Below are 18,358 nucleotides of genomic sequence, written 5' to 3'. Positions count from 1 at the left end.
AAAACAAAAACAAGATAACAGAGAGCCTAATTCAAGATCGATTATTTCGATATGCCTTGATACACTGTGATTGATAGAGTGGAGATCATAGGCAGAAGGAAATACAGACAGAGGGAGACAGTTCCAGAGCTGACCTGTTGCATACATGAAGGACTGGGAGTAACGGTCAGCTCTTGCATTAGAGAGTTGGACAGAAAAGTGATGAGAGTTGGCTGTTACACGCGTGCAACGCGTCCCCCGTAGTGGTGGAGGGATGCATGCAGACATTTCAGAGGAAAAGGACCATTGAAGTAGCGAGAGAAAGGAGATGAAGATGCACCAGTGCGGCAAAGAGACACAGGTTGATGGGGGCCAGTAAGAGAATTACATAGGATTACATAGGAAAGCAAAACAGCAACAGACCTTATAGTCCTTTCGAGGCTGCTTGTCACAGAGAAGACTATGACTGCGAGATCTAATCTACATGCTGAAAGATAAGGATAGTAAAGCAAGAAGGCTCCCCCCACCCCCAAACCCTCCAGGAAAAAGTGAGAAAAACCACCATGCGGCATGGAAAAACTGACATGGAAATTTCACAGGAAATACTGGAAAGGAAAAGTCACATTCTGTAATACTTTATCTATAAACTACTCGTTTGAGCAACCTGAAAGAGAAAGTAATGAAATAAACTAATTGTTATGGCATGATGTTATAGACGGGTACATTGAGTTAATGAGGCATCTGTAGACATAACGTGGAAACTACATAGTGCACATTGTGGATGTTTAGGGGTGGTGTGGCAGCCTTGCTGGCGCTTTTAACGTAGGCAGCAGTCAATCAGTCCCAAGCTCCATTCCCTCCACTGAGACAAAGAACTCTCCCGTGTGGGACAAGTACACGAGTCTCCTCCTGAAGCGGTGATCCCTGGTACATTAATAAAATCCCGATGGTGGTCATTTGTTTAACAGGGACCCTCAGTGATCCCTCAGTGTGAGAGGAATTAATGAGACACGAAGACTTTGACTCCACGTTGATGAGAAGACCTATATTAGTCAGGTGGCTTAGCGGCAAATTTTGCCATTATCGTTACACGGCAGATAAAAGCACCAAACTTGGTATGAGGCTTCCTTAAGGTCTAATGATGAATTTTAGAAGGGGTGCCCTCCGGAAAATTTTAAAATAATATATAGGTACCCTATAATGAAGGTGGAAAAATGGCTTTTTTCTAAGATAATAAAAATCGTGATTAGACGATATTGGTTGAAGATACTTAAAATTTGATACCAAATTTCTGAAAGGAAATTAAATTTTACATCTTTTATGTTCCATGCACTTTTTTGATCCGATTCACCGTTTATGAGATAATGAGTATTTTTTTTAGTTTTTGAGTTAATTTTTTGAATTGTAATAAAACTATATTGGTTAAAGTTATATTAAATTTGAAACCACTGTTAGAAAGGAAATTAAATTTTGCATCTTTTTTATTCGTGACACTTTTTTGATCTGATTCACCGTTTACGAGATATTGAGGGTTTTTTTTAGGTGTTGAGTAAATATTTCACAAAATTATTCCATTTTAAAGATTATCATCATTATAGGCATTACATGGAAAGGAAATTGCATTCTGTATTGTGATATTTTATTATTATTATTTTTGAAACATCCATTAAAAATACAAATTTTCACAAAAAATGTACTAGACTAAACTTTTATAAAAGTAACTACAATCATTGTAGGGAAAGAGCTTAATTTTTTCTTTTTTGTAAATTATGATGTTTGTGAAAACTTGCTGAAATCAGTTCAGTATCTCCCACAGCAACTAATAAGCAAATGTCTGCACTATATCCCCCAGTGCCATCAGCCTCTCCTCTTTAGACTGTTGTCCTATTTATCTAATACATTTGCACTTACAAAGTGGTGAACAATCTACATTTCCTTTAACGCACTTGCAGACTGAGCAGTCCCCTTAGCAGGAGCATTTGATCAGTTCCCTGCACGATCTGGACACTTCTGGCATAGTCATCCAAACTGGTACCCATGACCCAGATACCTTGGTCCAGGCAAAATCCTGTGGGGAAGGAACCACAAGCTGTGTTTGTCTGCTGGCCGTCCAGATTCTTGCTTGATACACTGTGCGGTGGACGTGCTGCAGGAGCCCATCACTGGTGGGTGGCAATCTGTCATTTGCTCGATTCTTCTGACAAAAGAGCTCCCTTCTTGTTTCGTTGACTGAACTCAAAGGGCTGGTTCTGTCATACATTATGACAGTCAATCTCTCTATCTTCTTGAAATGTTCGTCTTCGACATCCAGCAACTGGAAGGGATGACCAGAGAGATACACAAATGTCTCTGTCACGTCTTCATAAACCTGCCAAGCCTGCCAAACCAACTTCTTACCCTTGCCATTGAAGGCATAGGTTGTGTCGCAACCTGAAAAGGCATGGAACACAGGTAATGCTTGTGATTTTGGCTCACTGAGGCTTGCACAAATGGTGTTTTTGTGGTAAAACCTGTAGTTTTTGCCCATACCAAAGGCTACCCATACGGTGACCAAAGGACAAGTCGCAATCAGGTCATGAAATATGCCTGCAAGGATGACTATATCGTCTGTGTAGCACTTGAATATGCTTTGCTCCATTCTCCAATGCATGCACTACACGGACCACTATTCGGGTGTCTGCCTTCTCATGATTGCAGTTTTGCACGGGGGTGCTGGCACCGATAGACTCCACAGTTTCCCCTGAGGTGACATATACGGCTTTGGCTGGTGGCCAGTTGAACTCTTTAATTTTAGCAGTCAAAAAAGAAAACAGTTCCTCCTTGTTTGTTGGGTCACGAAGGAAGTCCTTCCAATTGCCTGGCAGTTTTGTCTTGTCTGACACTTTCCCGAATAGTGGTTCATGTAGTGCATGCATTGGAGCATGGAGCAAAGAATATTCTAGTGCGTAATGTAGACACAGACGATATAGTCATCCTTGCAGGCATATTTCATGACCTTATTGGGACTTGTCCTTTGGTCACCGTATGGGTAGCCTTTGGTATGGGCAAAAACTACAGGTTTTACCACAAAAACACCATTTGTGCAAGCCTCAGTGAGCCAAAATCACGAGCATTACCTGTGTTCCACGCCTTTTCAGGTTGCGACACAACCTATGCCTTCAATGGCAAGGGTAAGAAGTCGGTTTGGCAGGCTTGGCAGGTTTATGAAAACATGACAGAGACATTTGTGTATCTCACTGGTCATCCCTTCCAGTTGCTGGATGTCGAAGACGAACATTTCAAGAAGATAGAGAGATTGACTGTCATAATGTATGACAGAACCAGCCCTTTGAGTTCAGTCAACGAAACAAGAAGGGAGCTCTTTTGTCAGAAGAATCGAGCAAATGACAGATTGCCACCCACCAGTGATGGGCTCCTGCAGCACGTCCACCGCACAGTGTATCAAGCAAGAATCTGGACGGCCAGCAGACAAACACAGCTTGTGGTTCCTTCCCCACAGGATTTTGCCTGGACCAAGGTATCTGGGTCATGGGTACCAGTTTGGATGACTATGCCAGAAGTGTCCAGATCGTGCAGGGAACTGATCAAATGCTCCTGCTAAGGGGACTGCTCAGTCTGCAAGTGCGTTAAAGGAAATGTAGATTGTTCACCACTTTGTAAGTGCAAATGTATTAGATAAATAGGACAACAGTATAAAGAGGAGAGGCTGATGGCACTGGGGGATATAGTGCATGCATTTGCTTATTAGTTGCTGTGGGAGATACTGAACTGATTTCAGCAAGTTTTCACAAACATCATAATTTACAAAAAAGAAAAAATTAAGCTCTTTCCCTACAATGATTGTAGTTACTTTTATAAAAGTTTAGTCTTGTACATTTTTTGTGAAAATTTGTTTTTAATTGATGTTTCAATAATAATAATAATAAAATATCACAATACAGAATGCAATTTCCTTTCCGTGTAATGCCTATAATGATGATAATCTTTAAAATGGGAAAATTTTTTGAAATATTTACTCAACACCTAAAAAGCCCTCAACATCTCGTAAACGGTGAATCAGATCAAAAAAGTGTCACGAATAAAAAAGATGCAAAATTTAATTTCCTTTATAACAGTGGTTTCAAATTTAGTATACCTTTAACCAATATAGTTTTATTACAATTCAAAAAAATTTACTCAAAAACTCAAAAACCTCATTATCTCATAAACGGTGAATCGGATAAAAAAAAAAGTCTATCTATCTATCTATTGCCAGACGCCTCAATCCCGTTTGGGGTGGCCACAAACAAATCGCCTCCAAGTCGCCCTGTCCCCCGCCATTTCACTGCCCTGCTCCCAACTCACACCCCCCTCTCTCATATACCTCTCCACCCCATCCCTCCATCTCATCCTCGGCCTCCCCCTCCCTCTTCCCCCCTCCACCTCACTCACATACACTCTCTTCGTCAGTCTTTCACCCTCCATCCTCTCCACATGGCCAAACCACCTCAGTGTGTTCCTCATAACGCTCCCTATCACATCCACATCAACACCACAACTTTCCTTTATATCCTCATTCGTCAGCCTATCTCTCCATGTGACTCCACAGGCTCCTCTTAAATAACTCATTTCCACTGCTCTCACTCTTGACTTGTGTCCTTCCAACAACGTCCAAGCTTCACTTCCGTACGTTAGAGTTGGTATCACAATACTGTCATGTAGTAACTTTTTCACTTCCATGCTCACTTCCCTGTTTCTTATCACTGCTTTCAAAGAACCAGCAACCTTTCTTCCCTGCTGTACCCTTTCAAGCACTTCACCCTCCAAACCTCCATCCTTACTCATCACACTACCCAAGTACTTAAACATACTCACATTATCCAATTCCTCACCATCCAACCTCGCTGTACATTCACTGACTTCACCTCTCTCAAAGACCATCACTTTACTCTTCCCTACATTCACCTTCAGATTCCGTTTCTTACACACTCTGCCAAACTCATCCACCAAGCCTTGCAACTCCCCTTCCTCTTCACTCAACAACAAGTATCATCTGCACACAACAGTACGGGGAGTTTCCAAACACTATCCTCTCTCACCAGGGCCACTCCAACATCCACTACCCTACCTTGTACCTCTTTTATTACCCCATCCATGTACAGATTGAACAACCATGGAGACATGACACATCCCTGTTTCTACCAACTTTCAAAGAGAAAAATTCACTTAGTTCACCATCCACACGCACTGCAGCCTTCGCACCATCGTACATACTCTTCACAGCATTCAACAACTTCCCATCTACTCCATATATTCTTAACACTTTCCACAATCCTTGTCTATCCACCCTGTCATATGCTTTCTCCAAATCCATGAAAGCTGCATACAACTTCTTTCCCTTCTCTAGAAACTTTTCCACTAAGGATCTAAGAATGAATATCTGATCTACACAACCTCTACCCTTCCTAAAGCCTCCCTGTTCTTCTCCAACTAATTTCTCTGTTCTTTCTCTAACTCTGTCAATAAGTATCCTATCATACACTTTTCCTATTATCCTAAGAAGACAAAAAAGTGCATAGAACAAAAAAGATGTAAAATTTAATTTCCTTTCAGAAATGTGGTCAAATTTTATGTATCTTCAACCAATATCGTCTAATCACGATTTTTATTATCTTAGAAAAATGCCATTTTTTCCATCTTCAGTATAGGGTATCTATATATTTTTCTAAATTTTCCGGAGGGCACCCCTTCTAAAATTCATCACTAGACCCTAAGGAAGCCTCATACCATATTTCCATGCTTTTATCCGCCGTGTAACGAAAACATCGTTAAGCCACCTGACTATATGTGGGGAGACTGCCCTCACGTAAGAGTTGTACTCGACACAGGGGCGAATGTAACCCGTGTATAAAATCAACAACTGTGCAGGGATAAAGAAGGCACGAAGTCGGCCTACTTCCCCTAGTTTGTATCTTTTATATGTTTTTTGAAGGAGGCTGATCCCGTTAAAATTAATGAAGAAAAATCTTATACAGTAGATGTCAATATCAAGGAATCAAATGAACTGACCTAGGATGAGTCGTTGAAATCCATGTGCAAACTTTCCCCAATTTTTGATTATTTTAATTTTAGGGAGGGGAACTGACCCCCCCCACCCAAAAAATCATTGAGAGGTTACGTTCGCCAAATGTCGTATTACGAATGACTCCATTGTACAAATGTCCAAAGAGTGATGACCCTATTCAAAGAACCTATCCCTCAGAAAGTGACATCTGGCAACTGCCACGGCCTAGTTATATTTTCCTTTATCGCTCACCGGAAAGAACAGTATTTTGGTAAACAACACCAAAAATCAATATATAAGTGATGTTAATGTATCTCACATAACGTGAAAGGAAACTATAATATACTAGAGTTTAGGCTCTAACCGTTGGAAAGATTATGAAACGCACAGCCTATTGCTCAACAGTTCCAGGGTTAAAATGCGGAGAAAACTCTCGTAATGCATGGTTTACATCCTACATCAACGATACTAAGGAGGAAACGTCGCATAAAAGTAAATCTAGAGTTAAAAGTATTGTCCAAATTACGAGTGTTATTAAATCACGAAAATAAACATCTAAAATTGTATTCTTGCCCACATTTAAATCTTTATGCGGGACGAAATTCAGGTGGGAAAATAAAGCCCTAAGTGCAAAACCGTGAGCGCTGTGAGCAAACAGTGGAGTAATAAAAAGCAACAGTGAAGGCCATCCACTGAATTTAGTGAAAACGTGAAATTACTGGAGACCGACTATACTGTTTTACCTTAACCTGGCCCAGATTTTTGTCCTTTTGCAGCTTATCTCACGTACTCCAATGGAGGCACGACAATACTACGGCTCCGCAGTATTTCCAAGACACGTCTGAATTTTTTTTACAACTCGGCATTCAAGATGAAGATATGGCAGTTTTAGACCAAGTAAAGAGGGCAGTCATTTTTGCTGACAATGAAATTTCAACATGTGATAGAATCTATACGGCAGTCTCATGAAAGAAGATGGAAAGAGTGGTGGCCAAAAACAGGAGTGATGACGAAGAGTACTAAAGACTGTTGGGGGGGAAGAAAAAAAGGGGGGGAGGGGAGAAGGGGTAACGTGACAATGAAGGACGTATAAGCACACCTCCCCCTCATTGCATGATCATGACTGACGTGTATGGGTATGGGTCGCTGGGCTGGGGGCGGCGGGCAGCAGCTTGGGTGCGATTGGAAACGTGCCAGATATCGCGTACTATTTATTGACTGTTATTAATCTAAAATACTGAAGACGAACCTTAAGTTATATTTTCACTAGATCAAATGTCTTTTATTTCTTCAATACCATAAATTAAGTTTGGAGGGCAGGCAAGTTTTGGTAAACATAAATAAGAAAGTTTCAAGGAGTTTTGTCCGAAACTTAAAGAAAGCTAGCCGTCACTTGTTTGGGCGGTCGTACAACATGTACTGAGACATTAAAGCCATCCTTTTGTCTACTTGGCTGGGCGCCACGGGGCGCCTGCTCAGCTGGTAGACAGAAATGCTCTGCGTGCAAGTTTTTCCTGCCCGCCGGGCGAAGAGAGCAAAAGAATGAGGTGGATCGGTCGACGTTCTTCCCTGTTTCTAAACAAAGAAGATGACGACGGCGACCACTTCAACTCCGTATTACAAGTGCACCATCTGTGGACGTTTTTCTCTCCTATGAGGAGGTTGAACTTCACCAAATATCTTCGTGCTAAGTAATGAAACATTTAAGATTCTTTGGCTATAGTGACTAGTTTATAGGTTTGTAAAACCACCATGAACGTCTTGGTTGACTAAGCACCTATCTCTGAACTAAGATGCAGTATAATTATCATCATCATGTATTTAAGAATTATTACTAATGTGTTAAATGGGAGTTTTGTTGACGCTTGAGCATACAAACCTTATCAGATAAACTTCTTTAATCAGGTCCTTACCAGCAGCCTCCACCACCTTGAATGTTTTGGTTGGTCAGCTGATCTGTGTCTACTTGGCCGAGCTTTTTTTTTTTTCGCTCGACCTGCAGCACGCTGGGAACCCCCCCCCAAAAAAAAAAAAAAAAAAAAAAAAATGATGACTGGTAAACTGTATACAGTGGAAGACCTTCCCAGAACCCAAAGATTTCACTTTGAAAGTTTCATTGAGTTCCATCAAATAGCCTAGAAAGAGTAAGCACACACACAAACACACACACACACACACACACACACACACACACACACACACACACACACACAATCACAGAAAGGCTGAAACTCACGCAAAGGTACAGGGGGCGTTGCCGAAAATATACCATCCTGCTTTGCGAGACTGATAATAACAAGAAAACAATAAACTAAAGTTCGTTTATTCTAACATGGTGAAGATTTCTAACCCTCTTGCAATTCAGTTGATGACCAGCTGTAGTCTGATTGAGTTGCTGAAGTGACTATCGACCAGGGAGTCTCTTTTCTACCTCGTAACTAAAGCTCATCTAATATCATGCAACCACAAGAAAGTTTTCAAGTCTGGGGAGTGGCCCAGTTCCTTCAAAGCCAAACTACTTTAATAACCAAGGAGATTCAGTCGTCCCTCATAACTAAGGCTCATCTAATTTCATGGAACACGACAATGTTCTTGAGATTAATTAGTGGTTCATTTTTGTCAGATGATAACAAGCACACAATAAAAAGGAAGATGTGCTAAGGAGTTTCCTGAGATGTAAAGACACACCTTTAGGATCTTCACTACGATAACGGATTTTCATTTTTGTTCTTAGTAGTCCCAAAGGATTTCATTCACTGACATTTTTTTAATGAATGCGCTAGTGACATTTAACCATTTCAGTTAAAAAAAAACTCTTCAAAGCTGAATAAGATCGTCTGTAGACAGGAATAAGAAATACGTCATAGCATTGAATGGATTAATCTCTTCAGAATGATGGCGTCTTTTCTGCTCATATTTCTTGCTATCTCTAGACGATATTGCTCAGATCAGGATGGACCTCTAGTAATGACGGTGCAAATGCATATGTTGATGCAGATACATATATAACTAATTCCAAGAGCCTCACGGCCCTATTGGGCACTCATCAGTCATCCAAATTAGAGCTCTCACTTAACCTCGGTTTGCTTTAGAGCAAGTAAAAACACTTGTCCATGTGAAGGCCGTTCTGAACACCTGTCTCTAACAACAGCATTACCATCAACCACCACCACCACAGCTACCACCAAGACCATCATCACAGCTACTACCTCCACGATTACCACAGCTACACCAACAGCACTATCATCATCACAGCTAACATCAGCAACACCATTAGCACCACAGCTACCAACACCACCACCACCAACAACAACAACACCGTCATCAAAGCTACCACCAGCAGCACCACCACCACCACTTTTTACCTCGCCCTGGACGAAGTCTGATGAGATATTGTTTTTGGTTGAGTTTGTTTGTATGTTTGTTTCTGTGTTTGTTTGATAGCAAAATTATGAAAAAACGGCAGAATGAAATTACATGAAACTTTTAGGGTATGTGGGCACTGGTCCCAAAAGGAAGTGATTAAAGTTTGGAGGTAATCAAGTGACCTTGAAAGGTGAAAATCAAGGTCACGGATTTTCAGAGGGCTAAACTTGAAACCGGTTGATGATAGGTATTTACTTTTACCATCATTTAGGAACTCCCATATGGACTTTCATTCGGCACCAAGACCTTTGACCTTAAGTGACCCACCGAATGTTTAATAACATCCAGCTTAATCCTGCATCATCCTTAAACGTACTTCAGGTTTCATTTTCTCGGGACTTACCTAGGAAAGATGATATTACACCTCTTGTAAAATATGCTTCCAAGAGATTAGGTGTGCTAAGCCGACTCCGTACCTTCTTTACCTCTGCACAGTTGTTGACTTTATATACGAGTTTTATTCGCCCCTGTGTAGAGTACGACTCTCATGTGTGGGGAGGCTCCCTAAATACAGCTCTTCTCAATAGGGTGGAGTCAAAGGCTTTTCATGTCATTAACTCTCCTCCTCTTACTGGCTCCCTACAACCTCTGTCTCTTCTCCGCACTGTTGCATCTTTATCTCTTTTCTATCATTACTTCAATGGTCACTGCTCCTCTGAACTGTCTGCTTACATCCCTCAACCTTTAAGACGGGTGCGTAGCACCTGTCTCGCAACAAACTCTCATTCCTTTTCTGTCCAACTCTCTAATGCAAGAATTAACCGTTACTGCCCTTTCCTTGGGGGAAGCAGCCTAGGTATATAGTATAGTATAGCCAGTTCTTCATGTATGCAACAGGTCAACCCTGGAACTGTCTCCCTCTGTCTGTATTTCCTACTTCCTATGATCTCCATTCTTTCAAATGCAGTGTGTCAAGGCATCTCGAAATGAACATATCTTGAATTTGGCTCTTTTGTACTTTTTTTTTTTTTTTGGAGGGGGGGAAGAACGGTTTGCGGGCTCATGGCCTTTGATTCCTTTTTCCTTGCATTAAAAAAAAAAAAAAAGTTTAAACGTAAGGTCACGGATAATCATGGGGCTATAACTCGAAACTAGTTCAAGAGAGAGATATTTACTAACATGCAACAGGAGACCACACTGAAAATGTGGAACGTGTTCGAGCGAGCAAGTCAGGGAGTGCTGAATATTGTCTCATGTGGCTCATCATCTTCCTCTGATTTCCTGACCTGAAAATACTAAAAAGAACTTATTAGGGTACACCAAAAATATTCCCTCACACCTCCAAAAACCAATATTCCTCTTGTATTAATTTTAGGTCTAGGGTTTGGGACCCAGCAGGTTAATAATGACTTTGCTTTTTGCTCAAATGACAAAAATTACTCTCACCAAATCTCTCGGTGCACTCCGATTCGAATCAGAAATAAGAAATTCAGAGTTTCTTTCGTCGATCAGGGTATTGTATTAGTTTGACTCGGATTCAGTCAAAAAATTTCCAAAAAAAAAAAGCCAAACAGAAGGTATTATTTGTTTTGAAAAGGCAAAACCTGGTTGCTCTCAACAATCGTCGGAAAATACTGCTGCGCTACTCACGCAGCCTTAGACCGTCACTTCTTGCACAGCCGGCTGTTACGCTGATCTGCCTTGTAAAAAAAATCGTTTTCTCGACTTATGGAAAAACTATTGGAATTACGGGTTGTCAATGAAATGAATATAATTGAGGATGTCTATGCGATTTCCAGATTGGTGTAACTTCAAAATTGGCTGAGATATCCAACAAAGTTTGCTATTGTACCATTGAGTTTCCTGCCAACCCCTGCCCCCATTTCTTGCTGATCCGATAAATCTATCGCTCAGGCACATATGTTGGGGGTCCAAACTGAGATTAAATTTGGTGTTCTCGCTCGCGTCCCTCGCTCGAACAATTATCAACATATGGGAATTGCAATATAAGCTTTTAATTGGTACCATGACCTTTGACCTTTGTGACCTTGAAAGGTCAAACTCATGGTCATGGATAATCAGGGGGCTATAACTTGAAACTGGTTGAAGATAGAGATATTTACTATTATCGAGAAATAGGAACTCTTATATGGACTTTCATTTGGCACCATGGCCTTTGACCCTGAGCAATCTTCAAAGGTCCAACGCAAGATCACCGATTTTCAGAGGACTATAACTTGAAAATGGTTGAAAATAAAGAGATATTGCTATCACCACAAAAATACGAAGCCCTATATGGCCTTTCTTTTGGTACCATGAACTTCGACCTTCTAAGGCAAACACAATGTTACGGATCTCCACAGCGTTGTAAGTTGAAACAGTGGCATCCCAAATGAGCTTTTAAATTGGTACCTTGACCTTTGTCCACAAGTGACCTTGAAAGATGAAACTCAAGGTCGCGGATTTATCGCGTGAGGTTTTTTTGTGCCTGGCACCACTTGTTACTGAATAAAATCGTTTGTTTGTAGCATCAGTGAAGTAATAGACATTGATGTGTAGATCACAACCTCTCTCTCTCTCTCTCTTCAAAAAGGTGCAAAACTCCATGGAAATGCTCCCCCGCTTCTTCCACTTGTATTGCGCATATTGTAACACTAATGGGGGCAATTATTAGGGGACATAACACCCTTCAGAAAATATCGATCGACATGAAACTGATACTCGTCCATCTGGGACCCACCTCCAACCATCCTACCTAGTTTCATCAAAATCCTTTTCCAGTGTTGGCTGAACTACACACACACACACACACACACACACACACACACACACACACACACAAGCACACACACACACTAGATTTTACAGTAGTATACTGGACACAGACAGAGAAACAGAGAGAGATATACGGACAGAGAGACCTGCACACATTAATGTGTAGATAGACAGACAGAAAGTCGAATAATCGGTTACAGAGACAGATATATCTGAAGCAGCAATTCATCTGAGAAAAATCTATCGATGACTTGCAACGAAATAGCTTGAAGGATGGAGTGAGGTCGATAGACATACAAATGTAGATGTGTAGGTAGGTAGGTAGGTAGGTAGATAAACAGCTTGCTACATAGATAGACAGACATGTACAAAGAATCAGAGAGATGGATTGGTACAAAGAGCCAGATGGATCTGAAGATGCACTGCACCTCAGAGATGTCGATGACTTACGAGTAACTTGGAGGAGAGAGTCAGGTACGTTCCGTCTCCTATAAGCCAAGTTCTGCCATTAATCTTGCCCGTGTCAAGGCTTAGTTTTGTGTGTGTGTGTGTGTGTGTGTGTGTGTGTCTGAGAGAGAGAGAGAGAGGGGGGGGGACTTTTGTCATTTAATTCAAAGTTTATTAATTTTAGTACACACTGGTGAAAGTTGTTATTGTTGAGCAACTCTGGTATGTCTGGGCGAGCAGACCTGTCAACTGCAGGGAACCAACCAGCCCTGAAGGGTCTCCCGTGTCATGAACTGATGTTCCCTTGAGGTAGATAGCGCCTCGTCACAGCGAGGCGTCGGGAAGTGTGTGGAAGTTTGGTTCCCCGATGGACGCCGCACTTACGTCTCTTCACCCACTTAACGGGGACAGCATAGCAGGCTCCAAATCACCTAGTTATTTTTGTATATGGTTACTTCCAGTGTTGTAAATTATTTCCTAAGTTACAGGATATCATTGGCCTTTGTTACCCATTGTAGAGTCGCCAGAAGTGACAGGAATGATAAGAGAAATAGAAAGATAAGAGGGCAGATACAGAAAACAAAATGATAAAGGTAGAGGAAGAAGTAGGCTGCACTACATCCAGTGAGTGGTTGATGGGAGGGAAGACAGGGAAAAAGAATGATAAAAGTGAAGGAAGAAGTAAGCAGCACTACATGTAGTGAGTGGATGATGACCACCACCACCACCACCTACTACAAGAGCTTGAGGCAGAATAATTAATCAAGTAAACAAGTTCAGAGATTGATTTTTGCAGGAAGGACAAGGAAAGGCATAGAATCAGACTGGACAAAAAGGGCTATGAGTGTAATTACGCAGAACAGAGGTGCTGCAGAGGGAAGCCTTGATGTGCACTGATATAAATGGTAGGTAGAACTGCCTATTCATATAAACGTCTCTCAACTCCCCTCCTATACCCTCAAACAAAGTAAGTTGCGGGAGAGGGACGGCTTCAGCCTCCAGTCCACTGGGTTTATAACCAGAGGAGATTGGGGCTGCTGTTGCTGCTGCTGTTGTTGTTGTTGCTGCTGCTGCTACTGCTGCTGCTGCTGCTGCCGCTCCTCCTCCTCCTCCTCTGTCACGGGGTTTCTATAATATCACGGTAATTTTGATATAAATGCTTAAATATTATTTAAATTGATAATAATATTCAATAATACTGAAGAGCAGGGACAATGATTGTCTTGCTAAATCATGCAACGATTCTCTAAGAACGAGAATTCAAAAACTTTCTCAACAGTACACAGCAGAGACTAATTACTCACAATTGCTGAATTACTGTACTGTTAGCCTCTGGAGAAAGTTACTTCACCCCTGACAATAAATAACTAATACTAATAATAATAACATCAGGTTCTTGCTGATGCATTAACTCCTGGCACAACGGATTTTAAGTTAATACAACAAGACTGGTCTAAGTACCAGTTATGAAAGCAAACGTTTATGCCAGCTAGGAGCTATATGGAAAATAAGCTTAATTTGGATTAAATGAAACAAGATTTTACTTTACATTGAGCTCAAGAAAAGAACTGTTAAATTTATTAATTACAAAAAATAAATTTAACGTTACAATTCAAATCAAATCAATGAGACGCACTCACTCACTCACACAGAAGCTAAATACTTACGCCTAGGAAAAACACCTTAACTAAACTCTTAAAACTAGGATTATACAAAAAGGAAATACCAGTCGATGAATGCTATGTATCACCCGAGGGGTGGGAGGACTGGATTAACTGTCTCAGTGGAGCTTGGGTGCTAGCGACCTCTCACACTTCTTGGAGCACAGGACCTTCCTCCGTCACAACAAACACTAGACTGCCCAAGTCGTGGAAAAGAAAAGCGGAGCACTCGGCCGCATTTTCTAACGGTCGAATGAGCAGGGGCGAACAATAAAAAAACAATAGTATCGCTCAGTACAGCACTTAGTGACGTGCATTAGATCGGTCACCCCTGAAAACGGTGACGAATGTTTTGAAAAGTATACTCCGAAATGGAGAGAGAAACGGTTAACTGAGCGATACACAGTGAGTTTTCCACTAATAATTCGTGGCTTCTCACAAAACGGAAATGTCGCGAATTGATTCGTGACATCCTCCTCCTCCACCTCCTTCATCTATCCACGTCAATCTCTGTCTCCTCATGTTCTTTCCTCCACTTTTCACTCATGGACGTTCTGTTTTCAACTGATGGTACTGGTACACTTCTACAACTTGCATATCTAACTCGTGATTGCATGAAATTTGATGAAGCTTATTTACGACTCAAGAATGATTCTCTTTTTTCACTGATCACATCAACCGTCCAGTCTGACTACACTTGGTCATCAATTAAACTGCAAGAACTTAAAGACCTTTGTCAGGTTAAAATAAATGCACTAAAGTCATTCTCTCTCTCTCTCTCTTCCTGACGCATTGCATTACAGTAATTAGCTGCAGGATAGATTCAATCGGCAAGAACTGTCTGTCCCTGAAAACATGTAATCTATCATACTATCCATCTTTCTATCTCTACCCGGACGCCTTAATTCAGGAAAGTGTGGCCACAAATGTATTAACTTCATATCATCCTGTTCTCCTCCATCAGGCTGTCATTTCCCCAACTTCCCTCCGCCCCTTATATACCTCTCCAATCCATTCCATCATCTCTTTCCGATCTCCATTCTCCCCTACCCCCCTCCACCTCACTCATATACACTCTCCTAGTTGATCTCTCATTGTCCATTCGTCCTTGACGAACCTTAAAAAAAAAAAGGTTATTGAAACAAGAATGGCCAAATGGAACTCTTTACTTGCATTCACACCTTTGGTTGGGAAACATTCAAAGTTTGTACACTGCGTGGGAACATGAGTTAAGCAAGATCGAGAAAGTAAGAAACATTAAAGGAGATAAGACAGACAGATCCACACAATTATAATACAGTAAAAGTAAGACTGAAAAGATGTCTATTCCATCTGTGAAGCATAAGGGAAAAAATGAGACATTTTATATACTGCTTGATGGGCAGGCAATCTGCACAAAGAGTATAGAGGTTACATTTCTTTTGCATTAATTTAGACTAGGTAAGGTGAGGTTAGATTCTTTTGCATTATTTTCGACTAGGTACGGTTAGGTTAGGTAAGGTTAGGTCACATTATGATACCTTAAGTTTTATTTTGTCTAGTTTGGTTAGTTTAAGTTTGACCGCGTAGCTTTAGATTTGACGTTCTAGAGTGTTTTCCACATAGCCGAGCCACTGCATACATTACTTCATTTTATACTTTGCTTATAATCATTTAACTGGGGGAGGCGGTGGCTGAATCGGTAGAGAGGCGGCCTGCAGTCCTGATGGACCCATGTTCGATCCCCGGCTGGGGCAGGGAACAGTTTAAGGATGTGAATTTCATAAAAAGCAGACTTTCCTGATCTACCAGATGACCCGCCGACAAGTCGTAAAAATACCTCCGCTAATACCAATACACCAGTCCTGTATGAGACAGCCCTAGCATGTATTCAATATGGACGGTGGGTGTTAGCGCCGAAGTGGTGACATGGGTGACATGTGGAGGTGTAGGAGGACTACTGGGGCTTGGGATAGGCTACTGCCCCCGAGATATAGGCCTTGAAGCCTTTGCCCAGAGTCGGACACATAAAAAAAAAAAAAAAAAAAAAAGCTAGAAAATATGGCAAATCAAGATAACACACACACACACACACACACACACACACACACACACACACAGGAAAAAAAAAAACACATTAAAATTAGAAATCTACAATATACTGGTTTTAAACAGTTTTAGTTCTGTTCAGCCACGTACGGCACTGTATGGCACAATAAGCTCCACCAAACCGATGCATTATTCTCTCTCTCTCTCTCTCTCTCTCTCTCTCTCCACACACACACACACACACACACACATGTACATATCATTGGAACAGATACTAACAGCAGTTCCTAATTCATTTGGAAAGGTAACTGTGGGGAGGAATTGAACACACACACACACACAGACACACACACACACACACACACACACACACACAGATAGAGAGAGAGAGAGAGAGAGAGAGAGAGAGAGAGAATTGCATAAACAATCTCTTCCTATGAGCTTGGCAGTTCAGTTATCAGATAACCTGCCTACCCTTTTCTATGTCGCGAGCTGTTTTGTAGACGAACGTTCATTTTTTCTTTTCAGCTTAGATTTTTATCTCTTTGCAGATTATTTTCACTAAGTGGCAGAGGTAAAACAAAAAAAAATTATACTACGGCTTTACATCCTTCCCATGGCAGTTCCTCATGACTAGCACCATATTCTAGTGTTTATCTTCTGTTATAGCTCATATTCAAAATGTAGAAATCGCAATTTTTCGCCAAGTTAAACTGAGCAGAGTATATATTCCACATATCCTTATTCCAGCACGTATTGGTTTAACACGTATTTCTCTTCACCCCTGGAATCCGGTAACGTGTTTTCTGTTATTCTTTGTACAACAGACAGTTTATATTCTGCATGGGAAAGATCCCCAGTAGTGAAGGGGTTCATGAAGGCTCTCTCTGACCTCTTCAGCTTGGAATGTCTCTGTCCAGCCAGAGGTCATCCAGTCCATTTTTTTCCCATTAGGAGCGTAGACCCAGAACTAGGCTATGAAGGCTGCATCTGACTCCTCCAGAAAAAAGTCTTACCATCCATTCAGCCGTCTTCTAATCTTTATTTGCCCCTTTAGGTGTGTAGGTCCAGGGGCTTGGCTACTCAGTCCTGACATTTAAGGTAAGGGTGACCAGCCTCACCCATCCATGAGTAACATTTTGTGAGCAATAAAACTCAACCTTCCATCAGCTAGAAATCCATACAGTCTCACTCTGATTTGAGCTCCTTCATCTAACAAACCACCAGTTATCATTTAGTTATATGGTTATCATCCAACGTTATAACTGATTTCCTGAGCAAAAGGAAACCATTTGACCTGTTACGCAGTGTAGAGCCACCTGAATGCAGCACTGCATCAAGTGAGTGGTTGATGGGGAGCCTTCACCTACCAACGCTGAAAAGCATAATGTGGAGATTAAAGACACGCCATCGACTAAAAGAGTCAGACACTCATTTTCTTTTTGTTATTGTATTGTACTTGGTATAGCCGGTTCGTTTTCATCTGGCAAGACCCTAAACGCTCTTCATCTCACTTGATGGTGAGATGTAGTCACACTGGATGACTGATCTAATAACCAAGGAAACTCATTCCTACATCATAACTAGCACTCATGGAATTTCATGCACACATAACTTGGAATTCAAGTTGTGGTAATGGATCAATTCCGTCAGCTGAAAACAAACCGACCATAATAAATGCCCTGTCGACTGGCAACTGTTTTTGTGTGACTGATAAGGAAAACTTCCAAATACTCTCCCAAACTGAGCTCCGCAACCTTCATTGTACAGTCCAGGCTACTATTTTATTTCTAGTTTCGAACATACCTATATAAAGAAGACTCTGACAAAAGGTCTCGTGTGAATGGCTGACTGACAGAAGTCCCACACATTCCCTTGGCTTATGATAATAAAGTCTAGGTCACTGTTCCAGTTCTAGGAGCGTATCTTCACACAGGACATGTAACATTCTTGAACACAGAGCACAACACAGCCACTTCAAAGACTGTCAGCACCCTCACTGAAATTTAATCACAAGTTGATGTCATATATATTTCGTCTACATTAACTTCGAGAATTC

This window comes from Coenobita brevimanus, chromosome 8, assembly GCF_032717465.1.
Source record: "Coenobita brevimanus isolate Jiangsu-jjx chromosome 8, ASM3271746v2, whole genome shotgun sequence".
NCBI lineage: Eukaryota > Metazoa > Arthropoda > Malacostraca > Decapoda > Coenobitidae > Coenobita > Coenobita brevimanus.
Note: the sequence above shows the minus strand (reverse complement) of the source record.